Raw genomic sequence first — 19,897 nt, 5'->3', positions numbered from 1 at the left:
TCACTGCATTATTTCATATGCAGAATTAGTTTATTGTGGTTAAAGTCAGCCAAGTATAGCGCTACGTTGACCTACCAATGCACCAGCTAAGCAATTTTCCACTTAGGCCTTGTCGCTTGGGCCATTTTCTGCTTTCTTTTGCCACCATTCGTTTTTGGAGGGTTTCGAATGGATTAAAGGCATTTCAATTATTTGAAGTGAAGTGAATTAAGTGAAAACATGATTTGATACACAAGACAATTGAATGAGTCTCACTGTTTGAAGAATTGTATTTTATTAAGGATCCCATTTACACTTTTCAACATATTCACCAAAAGTTAAAACTCTCTTCAAAATCTAGTTTGATAAATCATTTGCTCATTTTAAAACATTGGATAAAAGCATTTTGGCACCAGTGGGAATTCTCAACATTTGTCCATAGGAGGCTTTTGGAACATACAAAGAAAACTAAAGGGTTGACAAAATAAAATATGGCAGACAGAATCCAAGATTGTAGATTTTTGTAATTCGGTATGATAGTCATTTTCTTTGATATTAACCATTGACCTTTTTCATCTAAAGCTTCTTCATCACTGCTGTTCTCATAGCACACTTGTGGGTCTTAGCCTGATATTTATGAGAGAATCGTTAACGGCAAACTGAGCAGGCAAAAGGTTTCTTACCAGTGTGGGTTATTGTGTGGTTTCTCAAGTTTCTCTTGACAGAGAATCTTTTACCACACACTGTGCAGGAAAAAGGTTTCTCACCAGTGTGGGTTCTTGTGTGTCTTTTTAAGCTTTCCCTTTCAGAGAATCTTTGACCACAACCTGGGTAGGCAAAAGGTTTCTCACCAGTGTGGGTTCTTGTGTGGTTTCTCAAGTTTCTCTTGACAGAGAATCTTTTACCACACACTGAGCAGGAAAAAGGTTTCTCACCAGTGTGGGTTCTTGTGTGTCTTTTTAAGCTTCCCCTTTCAGAGAATCTTTGACCACAAACCGGGCAGGCAAAAGATTTCTCACCAGTGTGGGTTCTTGTGTGTATTTTTAAATATCGCTTCTGAGTGAATCTTTTACCACACACTGAGCAGGCAAAAGGTTTCTCACCAGTGTGGGTTCTTGTGTGTCTTTTTAAATCTCCCTTGCAAGAGAATCTTTGACCACAAACAGAGCAGGCAAAATCTTTCTCTCCTGTGTGTATTTTCATGTGTTGTTTCAAATTGCTCTTATAACCAAATGTTTTCCTACACTGAGAACATTTCCATTGTTTGTTTTCAATGTGACATGTCATATCAGCTTCACAGTGTCCATCATCATCATCATCAGTGTGAGGAGGGTGTGCCATTGTGTCATCACAATCTGACAGTGGAGCTAAGAGTCCGTCTGCTTGTCATCCTCCACAGTGGTCTCCATCACCTTCTGTTGTCATGTGTTGACTTGACCTGCTGCTTGGAGGCTGCGCCCCTCTGCTCTCCTCACTTTGACCTTCATCTTCACTCTTCAACGGGACACCAGTAGATGGAAACTTGGTGATGTCCTCCTCCACTTCATGTTTGATGTGGGGGTGCTCTTCCACATCCTCTTTTTTAATGGGAGTGGGCTCCAATTTATCTTCCTCTTTGATGCGGTGGACCTCTTCGGCCTCCACTTCCTCTTTAATGTGAGGGGGCTCTGGGCCCTGCTGCTCAGGACGAAGATCTTCACTGATGTCTGCAAGACACGAAGACAAGACAAGTTTGGTCTCGGCAATTTTCATGTTTGACTTAAATGTGTATTATGGGTTACAATCACATTTAAGGTTATTAAGGGAGTCATATGAGGTTTATAGGCAATAATAAAAAATAGGCAGGTCAACAAAAATAAAATGTGAACAAGTGTAAAGTAATAATGTGCATTAAACAACAAGTTGGAATAATAATAAAACAGTAGACCCCCACATCCTAGCCGTTTGGGATTTGCAAATTCATTTATTTAGGGATTTTTTTAAGTGCATATCCTTGGTTACGCATGGAAAGAAGTGTCAATTGTAAACTTTGTGAATGTTACACTATGTGGCAAAAATGTAAATTTTTAAAATATTTTCATGTCAAAATACTGTTTACTGTGTGCATGTTATTTATTGTATTGTAATATCTCTTGAAATTGAGACGAGTGATCCACTCCATCGAACTTCCATGGCAGAAGTCAGAAGGCTGTTTTGTGTGTGTGTGTGCGTGGACGTATCTGTGTGTATAAGTAAATACAAAATAAATGCAGTAATAAATAATAAAATTACAATCTCATCGTATACTGTACATGACCACTAGCCCTGTTTTTAGCCTGCTATGAACATTTTATTCACTATATACAATGATGGAATGTTATCCATCCATCCATTTTACGTTCCGCTTATTATCACGATGGTCACGGGTGAGCTGGAGCCTCTACCAGCTGACTCTGTGCGAGAGGCCGGGGACACCCTGAACTGGTTGCCAGCCAATCGCAGGGCACATACAAACAAACAACCATTCGCACTCACAGTCACACCTACGGACAATTTAGAGTCTCCAATTAATGCATGTTTTTGGGATGTGGGAGGAAACCGGAGTGTCCGGAGAAAACCCATGCAGGCACAGGGAAAACATGCAAACTCCACACAGGCGGGGCAGGGGATTGAACCCGGGTCATCAGAACTGTGAGGCTGACGCTCTAACCAGTCGTCCACCGTGCCGCCCCTTTTACATTTATAATAATAAAAATTAAAATTATAAATATTGGTCACAGTATTGGATGTTTACAATGTTATAATGAATGTAACATCACACAGTGCCCGTATATAAACAGTCACTGTTCAAAATGGAGAGTATTTCCTCAAAAAGTGAGAAAGAAGTAAACCAATCTGCTCTGTGAAGCACAATTAGAGGCTGCAGAATGAAAACAGCGTCCAGTTGTTGACGTTGTGGCTCGTTCTCCTCTTTCGGTCCCCAAAGTTCCTCCTCGTACTCTGCTGTCCTTTTTGCACACATTTTCACAGCATTTCCACGAGCGGAAACAGAATGCACATTCATTCAAGAGCTGCTGTCGACTACTACTCACGACAGGGACTCCACACACAGACTGCCTGACTTCAGCCCACGTTCAAGCTTAAATGTCCCTTTGCTCTTTCATCTGAAATGCTCCTTTGTTGCTCTGGTCTTTCATCTTTGCTGATGTCACAACAGCCAATCACCAGGCACTAACAACTCAACATCAAAGGACATCCATAATCTCAATGTTGCAAAAGTAAAAAAGTTCCAGAACCCATTCCGCATCTTATTAACCTTTCAATTCCATCCAAAAGAATTGCCACAAATGTGGAAAATGGTAATCGTCCCACCCATCCACAAATGTGGGGATAGAGACACAGCCAGCAACTACAGGCCCATTGCCATCCTTCCACTCTTCTTCAAAGTGCTTAAAAAGATTATTCTTGAGCAACTAATATACCTGCCATGATAAATATTTAAAAAATGAACAAATCTCACCCTATCTACCTCCTAGTATTTTATCTAACTAATAAAACTCAGTTATGCATCTCGTTTATCCAGTGTGTTTGACACAAGTCAAATAAATGATCCATACATTTTCAACACCGCTTATCCTGGTTAGGGTCACAGGGCGCTGGAGCGTATCCCAGCTGACTTCAGGCAAAAGGCGGACTACACCCTGAACTGGTCGCCAGCCAATCGCAGGGCACATATAGACATGGACAACCATTCGCACCCATTCACACCGTCACTGAGTGAGAACTGAGCCCACGCTGCCCGCACCAAAGTCAGGCCAGTGTACCGCTACACCATCAGTGACGTCAAATAAATGAATTCTACTGTATTGTTCGTGTCCGGGGTTTAAATCCCGGTCCTACCTGTGTGGAGGTTGCATGTTCTGGGGTTAACCTTTTTTCTATCTCGGCTTCATTGCAACGAATATCCTTTATGTTTATGTAAGAAAAAAGAAAAATTCCAATTCAAGTTTAAACACAAATTTGTATTTACACTGGACATGCAGTTAGCCTCACTCTTCCCAATGAACATGACTTTTAACCACGATATAAGTGTAGGATGGTTTCTACAGTATATACAAAAGTAAATACAATGAAAAATGATTAAAGAAGATAAAAGTGAAAAGTTTTTATGAAATAAAACCCACATAAAAGGGCATTCCTCTGTGTTATACAAAGATTACACATTAAAAACGAAATAACGTGAGAAAAAACATACTACAATGAACATAAAAAAAGAACATTACAGCCACAAAGAATTTACAGGATTACACACATCCTTTTATACAGTATTTTAAACACTGACACACAATATTTTACAATATGTATACACACACCTGCGATTGGCTGGCAACCAGTTCAGGGTGTACCCCGCCTCCTGCCCGATGACAGCTGGGATAGGCTCCACCGCGCCCGCGACCCTAGTGAGGAGAAGCGGCTCAGAAAATGGATGGATGGATGGATGTATACACACACAAAAAAAATGCATGCACACAGTCATTAACGACTGTCCATCCATCACTGCTGGCCGGCTCCATCTTCACCGCCGGAACGCTGGCCGTCCGGCTGCCCTCGGTCAGAGTGCCACGAGAGCTGCTCGTCAAGCGAGCGACATCCCGGCCACGGCCCCAGATCCTGCGGCTCTGTCTTCATCCACGTCTCCTGGGATTGAGAGCAGGTCCGTCTCTTGGTGTCATGGTCAGGTGCAGGTAGAGGAACGGTTGAAGGCCTTGTCTGAGGAGATGGAAGAGGGAAAAAAAAGGAGTGTAAATTTGCTTGAGATAGCATAGTTGCGAACGACTGCAACAGAAAAGGAAGGGGCGCTTGCCGGTCGAGACCGATGGGCCAACTAGCAAAGCATTCTGGGATTTGTAATATTAGTGGCGCATGTGCTATATACTGGCGGGCCAGCTCTAATACACATTTAATACGGTCTTGCGGGCCAAATATAATTACATCGTGGGCCTGAGTTCGACATAGTTGGTCTACATCCTCTCTGTCCTGATTCCACTTAACTGGCAGCGCTATTCATGGTGTCCGCGCAGGAGCTCAAGCTTCAAGGTTTTTGTTTTTCAAGGCAGATTAATTAAAATAATAATAATAAAAAAATAAAAAAAAAACAGGCCTTCTTCACATTATGTTTTGAAGCAAGGACCTTTCATATGTGAGGTGCACATGATCACCAATAAACGATGGTAACTTCCACTCCACTTGAGATTGACAACGTGACCAGCACACCACGTCCATCAGCTGCCTGACAAGCAAGAAAAGCTGCTTCCACCCGGTCTCGAACCAGGGACCATACACGTGTGAGGATAACGTGATAACCACTACACTATGGAAACTGTGGTGGCTGTAGGACCAGAAAGCGGGCATGGAATTATTGTTTGACCAGCCCACCAACAAGCAGAATTGAATATTTACAAATGATAAGTCATAATGTAATATATTTAAGCATTGAAGTCTGAATTCTTTTGAGAGGACCAAGTGTTTTGAGCAGTTATCAAGCCAACCATCTTTTCTTTGTATTTCTACATCAAAGGAATTCCTACGGCCATTTGTGCGTTTATTCGGGCCACTCTTTTCTTTTCGGACATTTAATTGCTTAAAGCCTAAATCACAAAGTCAGGTCACAGAGACAACAAGAGTCAAAGATGCTTGCAATACACAATGACTAAAGTATTTTACAATTTTGTATACCAAATCATTTGCATAACAAATGCATGGTCTACTCTGTGAAATATTTTGCCATTTTCCCACTGTGCCCACCTGTAGTCGTGCTGCTGGAAAGTCGTGCTCCACTGAAAAGATCTGTCAATCTGCACAGTGCGGGGCAGGGGGGGAGACGCCACTCTTAGGACTTCTCTAGATTAGCAATTGTTGGTCCCTGGTGGGAAAATGGCAAAATATTACAGAGAAGACCATGCATTTGTTATGCAAATGATTTGGTATACAAAATTGTAAAATACTTTAGTCCTTGTGTATTGCAAGCATCTTTGACTCTTGTTGTCTCTGTGACCTGACTTTGTGAAAGTGGAAATTCAGCTCCTGTGGTTCGAAGATGGGTTTAAGTTATATTACCATGGTGTGGATGGGAAGAGAAATGGAGTAGGGGTTATTTTAAAGGAAGAGTTAGCTGAGAATGTCTTGGAGGTGAAAAGAATATCAGATCGAGTGATGAGGCTGAAACTTGAAATTGAGGGTGTTATGTATAATGTGATTAGTGGCTATGCCCCACGGGTAGGATGTGACCTAGAGGTGAAAGAGAAATTCTGGAAGGAGCTAGATGAAGTAGTTCTGAGCATCCCAGATAGAGAGAGAGTCGTGATTGGTGCAAATTGTAATGGACATGTTGGTGAAGGAAACAGGGGTAATGAAGAAGTGATGGGTAAGTATGGCATCCAGGAAATGAACTTGGAGGGACAGATGGTGGTAGACTTTGCAAAAAGGATGGAAATGGCTGTAGTGAACACTTTTTTCCAGAAGAGGCAGGAACATAGGGTGACCTACAAGAGTGGAGGTAGAAGCACGCAGGTGGATTACATCTTGTCCAGACGATGTAATCTCAAGGAGGTTACCGACTGTAAGGTAGTGGTAGGGGAGAGTGGGGCTTGACAGGATAGGATGGTGGTTTGTAAGATGACTCTGGTGGTGGGGAGGAAGATTAATAAGACAAAGGCAGAGCAGAGAACCATGTGGTGGAAGCTGAGACAGGAAGAGTGTTGTGCGGCTTTTTGGGAAGAGGTGAGACAGGCTCTCGGTGGACAGGAGGAGCTTTCAGAAGACTGGACAACTACAGCCAAGGTGATCGATGAGACAGGCAGGAGAGTCCTTGGTGTACCTTCTGAGAGGAGACTTGGTGGCGGAACCTCACAGTACAGGAAATCATAGAAGGAAAGAGGTTTACTAAGAAGAAAGAAATGGGACACTCAGAGGACCGAGGAGAAGCAAAAGGAATACATTGAGATGCGACGTAGGGCAAAGGTAGATGTGGCAAAGGCCAAACAAGAGGCATATGATGACGTATGCCAGGTTCGACACTAAAGAAAGAGAAAAGGATCTCTACAGGTTGGCCAGACAGAGGCATAGAGATGGGAAGGATGTGCAGCAGGTTAGGGTGGTTAAGGATACAGATGGAAATGTGTTGACTGGTCCACTCCCTTTAAAAAAGAGGAAGTGGAGGAGGACATCACCAAATTTCCATATACAGGTGTCCCTTTGAAGAGTGAAGATGAAGATCAAAGTGAGGAGAGCAGAGGGGCGGAGCCTCCAAGCAGCAGCTCAAGTCAACAGAAGGTGATCAGACCACTGTGGAGGATCACAAGCAGACAGACTTTTAGCTCCACTGTCAGATTGATGATGTTGATTGACAGTGTGAAGGTGATATGACATGTCACACTGAAAACAAACGATGGAAATGTTCTCAGTGTGAGAAAATATTTGCTTTTCACAGCAATTTGGAACAACACATGAAAATACACACAGTAGAGAAAGATTTTGCCTGCTCAGTTTGTGGTCAAATATTCTCTTGGAAGGGAAACCTAGAAATACACACAAGAATCCACACTGGTAAGAAACCTTTTTTCCTGCTCAGTGTGTGGTAAAAGATTAACTCTGAGGGGAAATTTAAAAAAGACACAAGAATCCACGCTGGTGAGAAACCTTTTTCTTGCTCAGTTTGTGGCCAAAGATTCTCTTATCAGTATCAGGCAAAGACACACAAGTGTGCTGGTGAGAACAGCAGTGATGAAGAAGCTTGAAATGAAAAAAGTAAATGTTTAATATTAAAGGAAATTACTATCATACTGATTGACAAAAATCTACATTCTTGTATTCTGTCAGCCATCTTTTATTTTATCAATCTTTTAGTTTTCTTTGTATCTTCTAAAAGCCTGCTGTATCACTGGCGTCCGCCTCCGCCTGCTCTTGGGTCCAGTCTAAATCCACTCATGACAGATGTTCTCATTTTCTAAATGGAGGACACCTATACCTCACCTTGTGATTATTTCCAACTTAATAAAAACTCAATTTAGATAGTGCTGCCCCACCATCGCAAACGTCAGCCTGTTCTGCCCACACGGTTCGTTTGAACTGCCCCGTTAATACCCACAGCCCCCCGACAGGCCTGTCAGACATTCAGTTGCGAAAGGCGATTTTGAAAAAGGCTCCGCTGATACAAGCTCGATGAACAGAGAGAACTTTATTGGCCAACAAGCAATATACAGTGTCCCCCAACAACTGCGGCAGGTGGGAGATTCCCATTCAATATTGGTGGCTCCAAAATCTGGAGGGCCACCATGACTTCTAACGCCAACATGCGGTCAGCTCCTTCCTGACTCCTCGTATGACCGACTACCTTGTCATAATCTTTGAAGCTCCTGAGGTTACTATCACTGTTTGAAAGGTATCCAGCATTTAATTTTTTTTTTAAATTGAATTTAATCTTTATATATCCAGGCAAGGTAAATGAGAGCATATTCTCATTTGCAAGGCTGACCTGGGAGCCGACAGTATAGTAAAACAAAGCAAAATAAACTGTACAGTGTGACATAGTTACATAATATAATATTACATTACCGCGACCCTAGTGAGGAGAAGCGGCTCAGAAAATGGATGGATGGAATATTACATTACAAAATGTATGTCCATTTTATTCAGGATCATTTGCAGTTTTCTACGGAGCCCCCCTGGTGCCCAGGTATGAGAGAAATTTAATTCATTGATAATCTGTTCCCTCAGTTTAGTAAACCGTTCCCTCAGTTTAATAAACTGTTCCCTCAGTTTAACAAATGTCTGGGGCTCCGTATACCTACGTATATCTGTCAAGTGAAGTAAGTTCTATTTGGATTTTATATTCTTACTGGTGTGAATTCTGTGTATAAATTTTCATGTCGTGACATATCCTACATCCCTTTTTTTTTCAACTGAAAGGCAATATTGTTGTAGTTCGAGGGGGTTGATCATTATATAGCAGGACCGGCTACAATTAGCCTGGGTGTTTCCTTTCACTTTCCGTGCTTTTAAGCATTCGCTCGCTGCAATCACGCTATCATGACAACCTTCTTATCCCCGATGTGTTGACGTTAGTGTGTTTTTTTTTCTTCTGGCACATAGCGGCCACCAAAGGGGTCCTCGTTTAGTTGAGTTCTCGCCACAGAAGTGGAAGTTCGCAGACAGACAAATGCGTCTGTGATGGATCAAGCAATGTAAGTATCTTGTCTGCAGTTATTCACCTTTTTGTTTCATGTTAACAATTTGTTGGGGTTATTTACTCTCGTACTGAGTTACTGGGTTCCGCTCAGGTGCTCCAGTATATGCTAAAACATATGGCTAATACACACCCAGAGAATCACATTCCGATTCAAACATTAATTTGATTGATTGAGGAATGTTGTACTCGTTACATACCCCTATTACAAATTAGCAGAATCATATTGCCAAGTTCAAGTACTTTTCATCTTGTTGTGTCTTCAAAGTTTGCTATGGTTATTCAATGAAGCTTAGTGTCCTTTGGTTGTCAAGTGTAAGCCATTTTGTTAGAATAAATATACATTTGTTATCCCATATTTACTCTTATAGTATTTTCAAAGCATGCATTTAGCAGTATAATGTTGATTGTATCATAAAAGTTGACGTTGTCTGTGAAGAGGACTGTGCCCTCATCAAAAGATAGCGGCTGGAACATTTTGCGGTCAAAGGTTGAAGCAATCAGCGCTGATGAACACATCTGCGCAATGAGTCATATATGTGATTGTTTTACGTTGCTGCTGTGTGTGCCCTTATCTCAAGATAGCAGCAACGTCTGTGCAACTAGGAACCGCCCTAAGAAAATAAAAAGAGAGGAATCGGCAGAGTTTGCTCTGAGCGGTAGGAGATTGTAACTGCAAACAACTCTAATCGTTCTCCTCACGAGTATATAAACCATCTCTTGTCTTCCTTCCTTGTTTATTGTTTATTAAATGTTCTAGGTTGTTTGAACCTGACATATTTCATTCTAATCAATTGCAGGTAGGCTGTGGTCTGATAATGATTATGCCAATACCCATAAAATGTGTGGTCATTTACTGAATTTATAGAAAAGACGCAAAGTTACATGAATTGTGAAACCAATGCTATGTGTGATAGACTAGACTGCAAACTATACAACAAATATGGAAAGCAGAGATTGAACTACAGACGTGCTAATATACCCACTGGGCAGATTCAGTCATTTTGCACATTGTTGAGCTTGACAGGAACCTTATTTTTGTTTCACAGGATGGATTAAAAATTTTTAAAATTCCCTCAAGAGCAAAGAAGGTTAGATGATAATGCCATTGCCAACTTTATTTAAGAGAAGGTATGTACCCACTTGTAAACATTTGTCATTTCATTGAGATGTATATTCAAGGCAATCTTTTTGCTTCATATAAGTGTAGTGATATGTTTTTTTTTGTAAATGTGCAATATCAGTCTCAGTAATCAGGGCTTCTGTGGCGAAGTGAGTTGGCATCCAAATTATTTTTGGCAGGTGGTGAGTCAAGTACACAGTGTAAAGCAAGAAGTACATAAACTATTTTACATTAAATAAATAGCCAAACTGGAGAAATTGAGTGCATGCACCAATGACCTCGTTTGTGAATATCTCTGTAATCAATGTGTGTGGCAAGGCAGTCATGTGAACTACAATGTACATTATGTATGGGTTATATACAGTGTGCTATAAGGCAATGCAATCTTGCAATGTGAACAGCGGGAAATGTTGATCAGCTGTTTCGTACAGTAGCTGCTGGCAGCTAGATCAGAAAAAAGAGCTCTGTTATTGTCAATCATTTATCTACCTGGCTGTAACAAACATGTTTTACTCGCTAGGCTTTTAACTCATTATGTTTCAGAATTATTGATGATCATGCTATTTAGGTATTGGTACATCTTCTTGTTGAATTACCAATTCTTCTTTTTTCCTCAGATTGATTGCTACGCTGTCCGTGCAATGACAGATCAGCAGCTGACGGAATATGTTCCCAAAATTGGAGACCGAATTGCAATACGTCAGTACTGCAGAAGAGAAGTTGCTGTGTTTGAAGGAACCAACACAACCATATCCAAAGCAACTGAATCTTTGATTTCAAAACTTAAACAAAAGCGGGGATCCAACAATGGCCTTACAGATGAGCGTGTGAAAAAACTTTCTGGCAATTCTAATGCCTCAAAAGAACAACGCAATTATCAACGCATCTTAACAGAGAACAAAATTGGTGATGAAGAAGTTATCATTGTTGACACGGATGCTGTCTTCAGACATACCTTTGGTGATTATGCCACTTATGATGTTGATGACCCCCTCGACGATTCTTCAGTAAATGCACCCATGGAGGCACAATGAAGATAGCGATGACACAACTTTTTTCTGTAAATGCCTGATTCCTGAAGCTGTACTCTTGGTGTGATGGACACACGACATCTACTGGCCAGTGAGGATACTGTGTCAACTGATCAGGAAAACCGATATTTAATGAGTCCTCTATAGTGCCAGAAGTAATATATTAGTTTATATGTGCCAATAGTTGACATTGGAAGGCTTAAAATGGCATGTTATGGGCCCTTTAAAAACTTTGTTTTAGTGTGCACATAGTCAATTGATGGATACAGAACTATCAAAACCAACAATGAGAGAGCATGAATTGAAAGTGACAGCCACATGGGTTGTTGAGTGTGGAGTGGTTGGTGTATGTGGTGTGGAACTAATCTTTTTTTTCTTTTCTTTTTTTTGTCCAAAGATGCAGATCTTTTAGTGGCTCAGAAGATCTATGTGCGATTCTTCGAGCCATATAATCCATTTACAAGGAGACCAATGTCACATACGTGTGGCTGTGTTCTGGAGTTGCCCAACAACTATGGGTCCTACCCTGAGTTGGCAGAGGAGTTTGATAGTATACTTAATGCAAACATGTGGGTGATGGACATCATTTAGTTTTCATTGTAACACAACATCTTTGTTCCCCTATCTATCTGAAGGATAGCAAGTTAAGCCAGCTGTTCTTTTAGCTGTATTTCAATAGTTAAAAACCTTTGATAAACCCAGATACTGTTGCATTTGATGGACAGTTTGGTAGCTGCCTTGTCCAGAATGTGTTTTTGGGTCTTTTATAATGTATTGTGGTATGATCAGATGATTATTTTTGTCTGATTATGCACTTTTATGTGGTACATTGTTATATACACTTGCGCTGAAAGTTGGGTCAAACACCTCTATTCATACCAGCCAGAGTGACTACTTGTTTACACTGAGTTGACATTGTTTACATTACATTTGCACATTGTTTTTGGCAAAAGAAGCACTTTTGGTGTGGTTACACACAACTTTAACTGGTATTGTCATGCAAGTTTTAAGTAGTTTTTTTTTCTCCCTTTATAAAACCACTCTTCTGCTCTTACTGCAAGTTTTTATGCAATGTACGATGCATATTTTCATAAAGCAGGTTTCAGGGTAATACTGTTTGTTGCACTACCATGGTGCCTTGTTGTACACTGATTGTATAAAAATAAAGTCCGCAAATGTTCCAATCTGAAAAATGTTTCTGTGTGGAGGCAGCCAAATTCACTCAGTTCACACAGACTATGTAGATATTGTCTACAGCTTTAAGATCGTCACCTTGATACCGCCTGATTTTCCAACGTGCATTAGCGTAAATTTGACCACCTCGTTTCACTTGGTCATTGCGCCATCCTCCCAGAAATATACTGAGGATAACCTCAGGATCAAAATACATTTCGTACTCAAGCTGGTTTAGCTACCTGAACCAGTAGAAGACAGTTGGTTTTATTCTTTAAATTTATTTTTAATTACCACACACATTTATAGCTTTATAAGGTTTATAGCTACATATTTTGATCACAAAAATGTCTATACATCAGCAATTTGGGTGGCAATATCAAGGCAAATACACGTAATTATGATGTAATAGTGAAGGAAAAAAACTGACAGCAGTTTCAACATCTTTCATAAAAACTTCACTGAGGTCAAACCAGCTTCCATGTCCATATTGGGGTAAACTTGTAAATTTTTATAAGTATACCGTAATCATAGTTGAAACAATGACTGTTCAAACAATTGACTGTTAGCGCACGACCATATTTGTGGCTAGACATAATCCTCTTTGTAATAACAACCTATTTTAAAAAGTAGCATGTATTTACTTTCCAATCAGCAGAGACCTGCATAGCCATCAGATCCAGACCAGTAGTCATGTCTGACATCTTAACAGTTCACCACTGACAACTCCATCCTTCTCAACTTTTCATCAAGGAACAGGCACGTGCACACATACCCACTAGGTGGTGCTCAAGCACCTGCCCTTTTGCCCTGGGCAAACCTCTCCTTACCTCTTTTTTAATAGTTGTATTATTGACTGTCTTTACTGTATTAACAGAAATAAAAATGTCCTGTGAATTAAATACATACATACCCATCCATCCATTTTCTGTACCGCTTACACTCACAAGGGTCGTAGGCGTGCTGGAGCCTATCCCAGCTATCTTCGGGCGAGAGGCGAAACAAACAACCATTCACACCTATGGGCAATTTAGAGTCTTCAATCACCCGAGCATGCATGTTTTTGGGATGTGGGAGGAAACGCAAGTAAAACCCACACAGGCACGGGGAGAACATGCAAACTCCACACAGGCGAGGCCGGGACATGAACCCCCGTCCTCAGAACTGTGAGGCAGATGTGCTAACCAGTCGTCCACCGTGCTGCCAACATACAATGAGTACGGAAAGTTTTCAGACCCCCTTAAATGTTTCACTCTGTTACATTGCAGCCATTTGCTAAAATCATTGAAGTTCATTTTTCCCTCATTAATGTACACACAGCACCCCATATTGATTTTTGCAGATTTATTAAAAAAGAAAAACTGAACACTCACACAACCATAAGTGTTCAGACCCTTTGCTCAGTATTTAGTAGAAGCACCCTTTTGAGCTAATACAGCCATGAGTCCTTTTGGGAATGTTTTTCACACCTGGATTTGGGGATCCTCTGCCATTCCTCCTTGCAGACCCTCTCCAGTTCTGTCAGGTTGGATGGTGAACGTTGGCGGACAGCCATTTTCAGGTCTTTCCAGAGATGCTCAATTGGGTTTAAGTCACGGCTCTGGCTGGGCCATTCAAAAACAGTCGGTATTTTAGCTGTGTGCTTCGGGTCATTGTAATAATAAATAAATAATAAAGATAATAAAACATATAAAATAATAATATAATAATAATAAATCAATAAATACATAATAACAACTAAATCATATTATAATATTACAGTATTATAAAATAACAATAGTATAATCAAACATAGCTGGACTCCAATGAAGGTGTAGAACCATTTTAAGGATGATCAGAAGAAATGGACAGCACCCGAGGTAAATATATGTGTCACAGCAAAGGGTCTGAATACTTATGGCTGTGTGATATTTCAGTTTTTCTTTTTTAATAAAACATAAAAAATTTCAATTTCGTTTTTTTTCTGTGTACATTAATGAGGAAAAAAATGAAAAATTATTTTAACAAATGGCTGCAATATAACAAAGAGTGAAAAATTTAAGGGGGTCTGAAAAGTTTCCGTACCCACTGTACATACCGATTTTCTTAATTGAATGAATAATTTTGCGAATGGGTGTCCTTTTTTAGCTTGAGTACCAGCTGTCCTCAAAAATGTTTGTGCATGTGCCTGCCAAGGCCTACTATGCCAAAAGAATAAAATCCAGTGAGACTGCACTGTAAATACAATTTGTTTCTAATGTCACAGAAAACCTCAAGAAATTGCTCCTGACCAATGTTGAATGTTATTTTGATGGAGAGTGGGGCAAAGGTTGAATATGTTTGCAAATGGGCAATGCCATTGAACTTTTTCAATGCAAAGTCCCATTCCTGGGAAGAAAAATATCAGAGCACATTTGTAACTTTGCCATGATATGGCACAGAGGAAGCCAACATGAAGTAAACACATGCAAAATGCCTGTGAAATGTTGCTACTTGCCTGTATTAAACCAAGGAAGCAAAACAACATGAGGTTCTTGTCCAGTAGGTCGCCATCACAATGTCCCTCATCCTTCAGTCTGTGGAAGAGGTCCAGCCAGAATTCCCCACACTCTCTCGACGGAGAAAGCCCCGCCAACTCTCGATTCTCTGATTAGATGTGCTTCTCCCAACAACAAAGCTCTTTTCACCACCATGAACATCACTGTGGGTCCCACGAACGAAACGCTGCATATCTCGGATGGAACAGTTTTCTGTCCCCGTGTCAGATCTCACGATGCGCGCACATCCACCTAATTCCTTAATGGTTTCAATAAAGTAGCCACTGATGACTTTTGGATCACTGCTTGTATGGTATGCATTCAGCCACAGAATTCGCCTTGGAAAACCATCAATGGCTCCACTGATACAAATGGCAAATGGTTTTAATTTGTCATCCGAATCAACATGCCAGACAAAATTTGGACCCTTGGCAAAGTATGCTCGTCTGTGCAGTCGTCTTCTCCTTCTAAATTCGGTGCCCTCTGGGTCAATCGCGGAAAGGAGCAGGCGTACATCTTCCCCACGTACATGCAGTCCCCTGTCTTTGCATTTTGTGCGCATCCACCTGTAGCCATGCAAAGCCCCTGAGCCTTGTAGCTCCTCCCTGATAAAGTCCACAACTGTCTCTGGGTGGTCATAATAGATTCGGCGGAACAATCCATGCTTCTTCAGAATTTGTTTGAGGGTCCTCAAACTAAGATCAATCCTGTGTTTGGAGTTCAGCACGTGCAGAATGTGTTAGTAGTTAAGTTCCAAATGAAAGTAAAGCTCTATGAGTTCTTGTTGATCCATAATGGATACCAGTACTTGTCAAACATCACACCAGTTCTGTAGGGGGGGGAATAGAATTCTGTTTAGATTTCCAATTACACTGGAGAATGGATATGTGATCAAATGAATAATTAATTGGAGTATCATTTAGCATATTTAGTTACATAGGCTAAAAGAATAGATTTATATTGACAGTTCTGAGAGAAAAAATGTCAGTGTTATGTTGAGCTTTAACCACCTATCCAAACAAGTGTGTGTGTGTGTGTGGGGGGGGTCCTCAGTGAGCAGGTTTGCTATTTTTTTGGGGGGGGCAGTGGGGGGTTCCTTCCTAAACGTTTGGGAACCCCTGTGATAAGGAATGAGGAAGATATCTCGACGGCTGCCCAAAATCTCTTCCTGAACACTCCTTAAATCGGAGCATGCGGGGTATAGAAGAGTTTTATATGATAGCATGACTCCAGTCAATGTCTTAAAAGTCTGATAAAAACATCGTTGCAAAGAAACGTGCATTCATTATAGCCGGCCACTGCCAATATCAACCCCCTCAAACTTTGTCTTCCAGTTGAAAAAGAAAATCTGGTAGCTCAGTACGGCAGTAAATAGCCCCAACAAATTCTTATCATGAAACAAAAAGGTGAAAAACTGCAGACAAGATACTTACATTGCTTGATCCATCACAGACGCATTTGTCTGTCTGCGAACTTCCACTTCTGCGGCGAGAACTCAACTCAACTAGGACCCGTTTGGTGGCCGCTATGTGCCAGAAAAAAAAACACACTAACGTCAACACATCGGTGATACGAAGGTTGTCATGATAGCGTGATTGCAGCGAGCGGATGCTTAAAAGCACGGAAAGTGAAAGGAAACACGCAGGCTAATTGTAGCCGGTCCTGCTAGTACTGCTATATAATGATCAATCCCCTCGAACTACAGCAATATTGCCTTTCAGTTGAAAAAATGGGACGTAGGATATATCACGACATGACAATTTATACACAGAATTCACACCAGTAAGAATATAACATCCAAATAGAATTTACTTCACTTGACAGATATACGTAGGTATACGGAGCCCCAGACATTTGTTAAACTGAGGGTACAGTTTACTAAACTGAGGGTACAGATTACTAAACTGAGGGTACAGTTTACGAAACTGAGGGTACGGATTACTAAACTGAGGGAACGGATTACTAAACTGAGGGTACAGTTTACTAAACTGAGGGTACAGATTACTAAATTGAGGGTACAGATTACTAAACTGAGGGAACGGATTACTAAAGTGAGGGAACGGATTACTAAACTGAGGGAACAGATTACTAAACTGAGGGAACAGATTATCAATGAATTTTATTTTTCTCATACCTTGGCACCAGGGAGGCTCCGTACTTTTCTATGAATTCTCCCCATATTTATATTATGGAAGGAAATTTTTCGGCACGGTGGACGACTGGTTAGAGCGTCTGCCTCACAGTTCTGAGGACCAGGGTTCAATCCCCAGCCCCGCCTGTTTGGAGTTTGCATGTTCTCCCCGTGCCTGTGTGTGTTTTCTCCGGGCACTCCGGTTTCCTCCCACATCCCAAAAACATGGGTGGTAGGTTGATTGACAACTCTAAATTGCCCCTAGTTGTGAATGTGAGTGCGAATGGTTGTTTGTTTCTATGTGCCCTGCAATTAGCTGGCAACCAGTTCAGGGTTGCCAGCTAATCTTTTATTTCCTTTTTTGTGAGTGCGCCTCTGCTGGGGAAATTCAATGCTCACATGGCTCGTGACAATGTGACCCGGAAGGGCGTGATAAAGGCGAAGGCCTCCTCACCCCTCCCCGATCTGAGCGCGAGTATTGCAAACTCATAGGAATAATGTGCTCATCGCAGACTGTCAATAATGAACACCATCTTCACACATAAGGGTTTCCAGATGAGCACTTGACACCAGGACAGGCTCCAGCAAGCCTGCGACCTTAGTGAGGAGAAGCGGCTCAGAAAATGAATGGATGTATGGAAGGACATTTTGACAAACATTGTCAATTGGTAGAAAACCCTGAATTGGTATTAGGAGATTCAGGTCACGAAGGGTGAAAAGGTGGCAATTCACAAAGTTACTGTTACACTATACGGGACTAAGGCATGTAGGGGAGAAGAAACAGAAAAAGGAACGAGAGTAAGTGATTAGATAAAAAAGAGGAAGAAGGACAAATCAGAAAGACTGAGCCTTTGCTTCCTGAGTTACACCGTCTAAAAGACAGACTAGTTGTAGAAATCAAACTTCTAAAAAAAACGTCCGTCTTTAAGTCAACTCTAAAATCGCTGAAAAAGAACAAGCTCCGTGTACAGTGATGAATGTACTTGCATCAGTGGGGATGATTGAACCAAAAGATGATGCCATGATTATGGCATGACAAAAGGAAAAAAGAGAAAGAAAGGAGGATGAGATTGAAAGAAAAAAAAAACACCATACGCGCAGGCACCACAAACTTCCTCACTATACCCAGAACTAGCAGTACTTCACTTTATGAAAAGATGGATAGACAAAAAGACTTCTAAAAACAGTGAGATAGAACAAATGCAGAAAACCTTGCTAAAACTGCATCGAAGTCGCTGCCAGAAAAAATGTGTCAGAAAAAAAACAAACAAACAAACAAACAAAAAAACAGGCACTATCTGTCATGGCACCTCAGCTACTGTCGCAGGACCCGACGTGGGCCACTTTGCTACTACAGCAGCAGACTAGAGGGGGGTCGGAGGTGGTTTCAGGGGTCAGTCCCGCGGCGTGAACTCCATAAGATGCTTCGCATGTGGAAAAATTGGACACGTTGCACGTGTCTGTCGAGGCCCTGCTGAAGCACAGAGTAACTACAGTTGTTACGCTTATGGACAAGAGGGACACACTGCCAACTGTTGTCCCAACCTGCTGCCCAGAGGACGTGGTGAAACAACAGGACGAGGCAGGGGAAATGTGCCAAAGAGACATTTTACAGAAATGTAATGCTGCCATTGTCTGTGCAGTACACGGACTTGACATTGTGTTTCCAGGTGGAACCATGCTGCCGGCCAAAGGAGACCTACGTACACATGTGCTGGCATGTGTCCAACAAAAAACTGTGACTCCTGTTGCTGACATCTATTGGGGACTGCTCGACACGTGTCAAATAAATAACAGCATGCTGCAGGCATTTGCGGAGTGGAAGCTGTGGGTTGTGTCCTTGGGGGGCCATTCCTGCCACCCCCTGACCCTCCACATTGTACCTTGTTCTATGATAGAGAACACGATTTGATTTATCAACAAGAATTTTGAAAAACTATCAGACACTCATGGTATTTTACCAACTGATAGACTAGTGGTGGGAGGAGAGGGTGTTGTGGCAGTGGTTGACCTGACATCGGATTTATTGCCTTGGTTCAAAATGCCATTTTCTGCGCCTCACATTTCATTGGCACTTAAACGAGAACGATTAAGAAATCTGCCGGCTAAACTCAATTGGACACATGATGAGAAAGAACTCTTCATCCAAATTAAACAAGAATTAAGTCAAGATATTACTTTGGCATTTCCTAACTATAAACAACCATTTCATTTGGACATCTCGAAAAAAAACTCATACTGCTGTTGCAGTATTGTACCAACTAGTACGGGGCGAAAGAAAGGTACTACAACACACGAGTGTTTTGTTAGAACCAATAGTAGCACGTGCATCTGACTGCGAGAGGTATGCAGCAGCAGCTGCGGCTTTTATAAAAAAATGCGCACATGTGGTGCTTATGCACCCGCTCTGCGTACACACCACACACTCCACAACCGCTTTCATCAACTCAAGACTATTTGTATTTGGTGTCAGACATGGGGACAAACGACCCATTTTACCGGCAGGTGGACCCCACAAAAAATGGTGGACACAGGCATTAAGGCCCACAAAAACCACGATGCAATAATGGATAGAATAAATTGGTACTAGGGTGTTTCTGCCCCACACTGCCACGAAACAACACAAGGGATATTTGTGAGGATGTCCCAGCGCGCCAACTTGGTGAATTACGTTTGCAAAGTCTACGCATATGACCCACTTCTGACAAGATGTGACCAACA

The 19,897-nt window shown here is 41.4% G+C and overlaps 2 long non-coding RNA genes across 2 annotated transcripts in view; one reads left to right on the top strand and one right to left on the bottom strand.

Moving 5' to 3' along the window:
* Window positions 1-290: 290 nt before the first annotated feature.
* The window catches only part of LOC133480821 (uncharacterized), a 53,138-nt gene continuing 33,531 nt past the window's right edge, over window positions 291-19,897 (bottom strand). The window contains exons 3-5 of the long non-coding RNA XR_009789375.1: window positions 5,764-5,881; window positions 4,332-4,728; window positions 291-1,685 (exon numbers count right to left, since the gene is read on the bottom strand). This is a non-coding gene — a long non-coding RNA (uncharacterized LOC133480821). The remainder of the gene's footprint in view (window positions 1,686-4,331; window positions 4,729-5,763; window positions 5,882-19,897) is intronic.
* Window positions 9,027-12,531, top strand: LOC133480805 (uncharacterized). Its single transcript, XR_009789370.1, has 3 exons — window positions 9,027-9,200; window positions 9,784-10,333; window positions 10,943-12,531. It is a non-coding gene; the product is annotated as an uncharacterized LOC133480805 (long non-coding RNA).

This window comes from Phyllopteryx taeniolatus, chromosome 7 (genome assembly GCF_024500385.1).
Source record: "Phyllopteryx taeniolatus isolate TA_2022b chromosome 7, UOR_Ptae_1.2, whole genome shotgun sequence".
Taxonomy (NCBI): domain Eukaryota; kingdom Metazoa; phylum Chordata; class Actinopteri; order Syngnathiformes; family Syngnathidae; genus Phyllopteryx; species Phyllopteryx taeniolatus.
Note: the sequence above shows the minus strand (reverse complement) of the source record. Positions and strands in the feature narration are given on the sequence as shown.